The sequence below is a fragment of the Mastomys coucha genome, unplaced genomic scaffold (assembly GCF_008632895.1).
Source record: "Mastomys coucha isolate ucsf_1 unplaced genomic scaffold, UCSF_Mcou_1 pScaffold15, whole genome shotgun sequence".
NCBI classification, from domain to species: Eukaryota; Metazoa; Chordata; class Mammalia; order Rodentia; family Muridae; genus Mastomys; species Mastomys coucha.
Window position 1 is genome coordinate 64,297,859 of NW_022196897.1, and position 2,733 is coordinate 64,300,591.

General features: G+C 57.1%; 1 protein-coding gene across 4 annotated transcripts in view; it reads right to left on the reverse strand.

Annotated features, from left to right (window-relative positions):
- The window catches only part of Sestd1 (SEC14 and spectrin domain containing 1), a 94,288-nt gene extending 93,213 nt beyond the window's left edge, over positions 1-1,075 (reverse strand). For 2 of the 4 annotated variants that reach the window (XM_031370747.1, XM_031370748.1), the window contains exon 1: positions 802-1,075. The gene's annotated coding sequence lies outside the window, so the exon portion shown is untranslated. Of the gene's footprint in view, positions 1-557; positions 661-801 lie in introns of those variants that run through there. The other 2 variants (XM_031370752.1, XM_031370749.1) reach the window with 2 other exon arrangements.
- Positions 1,076-2,733: the final 1,658 nt, after the last annotated feature.

The following is a 2,733-nucleotide window of genomic DNA, read 5'->3' on the forward strand; positions in this document are numbered from 1 at the left end:
TGAATGACAATTTTAATGTAAGAGCTTGTCAAACTGCTGGCAGGCATGGTGGGTTATGCTGGATACAGACAAAACCTGAAGACAGCTAGGACCTGTCAAACCGCTGCTGTCTAGTTATTCTTACAGCAGAATTCCCAACTTCTCTGGGTGAGGGCCATGTGTGAGAAGGTGTCAAAGCCTGGAAAGTCAAGGGGCTGTCAGTGCCTGCATGCCCAGCCACAGACGGGGTGAATCCCACCATCCCCTTCAGAACCCTGCAGACTGAGACTGTGCTTCTAAGGGACACTAGAAATCGCAGGTCCCCGCACCCTGGCCAAGTATCTCCGGCCTCCCTTTGTGACTGTCTGCGACTGGAGGGCTGTGACCCGCCCGCAGGCCCCAGAGAAGCCAAGCCCTACGGGCAACCCGGGAGCTCCGGCCCTGCAGCCCGCGTCCCGCACCGGCAGCTACCGGCACACACAAAGAAGCGGGCCGGGATGCGGGGGCGCGGGGGCTTGCCCGGGATGCTCGCACGCGGGGAAGGAGGGGACCCCATGAATCCAGGCTGACACTCAAACCTGTTGCTGGATTCGGGGCCCAGGGACCCCGCCAGGGCGCGGGCGCAACGGGTGCGGGCCAAGGCCGAGGCAGCGGGAGCGGGGAGGGCCCGCGGGGCTCGCACCTCGGGCGCTTTGTCTGCGGCGGGCGCGGACCAGCCGGCGGCGCAGCGGGGTGTGGGGACCGCGGCCGCCCTCCCGCCCGCGCCACGCGCGTCCCTGTCCCGCGCGGCCTGCGCCCCCCGCCCCGCGCGGCCGCACTCACCTGGCTGGCGCGGGCCGGGCTGGCGGGCGTTGGGGACGACGCGGGGACGCCGGCGCGGCGGGCGGAGAGCTGGGCGAGGCGGGAGGGAGGCGGGCCGGGGGCGGAGCGGCTCGGGCGGCGGGCCCGCGGCAAATCGCTGCCCGGCCCTCCGTGCGTCAGGCTGGGGGGCGGCGGCGCGGGTGGCCCGGCCACCTCCCGGCACCCGCGGCCCGGCCCCGTCCGCGCGACCTCGCGTGCGCCCGTGGCGGCGGCGCGGAGACCCCGCCCGGCGCGGAAGGGGGCGGGGCGCCTGGGATTGACGTCCTGTAGTCCCCACCCGGCAGAGCTGGACCGCGTGGGTGGTGGAAGCTGCCCGGGCCGGGGGTCAGGAAGTGTGGCTGGAGTGGTCCTAACACCTCATTTGTTTCCTCCTGCTTCACCCACCTCCCACTTCCCGAGTCTCCAAGGTCTCCCTTGGTGTAGAGACCCCAGTGTGCTGGGATGCCTGTGGTCCCATGCACTCAGGGTTGGAAGCTGGAGGGGAAAAGGCTGGGTGGGATTCCAGACTTTTGTTTGGCTCTGGGGATCTTTCTATTGGATGATCCAAAACTCACAAACGGGGGTTTTCTGATGATGACTACTTCAGTGTCCTCTTTATTATTTTATTGCACAAGTCACTTTTAGGTCATTTCCTGAATTCAGTTCAAAAGAGTCATCCACACAAAACCACAATGGCTACACAGTCGGTCGCAATTCCAGGTCTTCCATAGAACGCACAAGGCCACTCCAGTATCACCCAGTTTCGTTAACAATCTCTCTCCATTCCAAATAAACGCCCAACTTTCTCCGGTTAAGCTGCCTGACTGAAAATCAGAGAGCAATTTCTTCCTGTTAATTCTAGGTGACCAATCTGTGTCTATTGTTACTACTTGGTCAAAGAAGTCCTACTGTCAGCCATTCTGGGGACCATGGCTTTCTAGATAGAGTCATATCTGCTTGAGTTCCATGTAACTGCCAACAAACCCTCCAAAAAACGAAGCCCAGCATGCCTCTTCTGTATCTAAAATCCTCATAGGTTGAGTCTGGCAGTAGACTAGAATCTGATTCCACAACCTCTTTATCTGCTGTCCATCTTCTGTCCGTATCCACACACCACACAGACTCTGAGGCTATGCTTCCATAGCTCCTCCCACTTGAAACTCCTACCATCCCTAAAGACTACTCATGGCTTCTTCTTCCTAGTACTGGCTCACAGGCCATCCTCACCCCACACACCATCAATTAGACACTCTTTCCTCTCTACTTTCATAGAACCCTAGAGTTCCTGTGATTATCTTTACTACTTTCTTTCTTTGGTGGCCTTTTCTTCCTGGACCATGCGACCCTTAAAAGGACAGAGATTTGACCCAGCTCATTTTGGGTTCCCCAGAGCATAATACAGTGCTCGACACAAGGAAAGTGCTCTCTAACTGTTGAGGTTAGGTCATCATTATCTATCCAACACAATGTATCTGTCTATCAAAGAGGAGGATCTACAACAAAATCGACACCCTACTGTGATTTTTTTCCTCCCTCTGCCAGGTGGGATTCTCTGCTTATCATTTAAAACCTGTTTTCTCCACTCACATTCTTCACTTATCCTAGTAACACAAGTGCATGCCTAAGGATCCTCTCCAGTAACTTACAACACCATCTGACTTTTGTGTGTACTCTCTCCCTACCCATGGGTCCCTCAGAGTGCCACTCAGTCACATGTGATAAGGATCAAGAGGAACGAACAAAAGAAGTGAAAAATGCCTGAGTATGATTCACAGAAATGAAGGTGTTGCGCCTCCCAATAGCTGACAGAGGTAACTCAGCACCATCTTTTCAGCTGAGTAGGCCTCACAGCCAGCGTACTAAGGTTCTGTGTTAGCATTTGTAGAACTGTGTGTGTGCGGGGGGGGGGGGGGG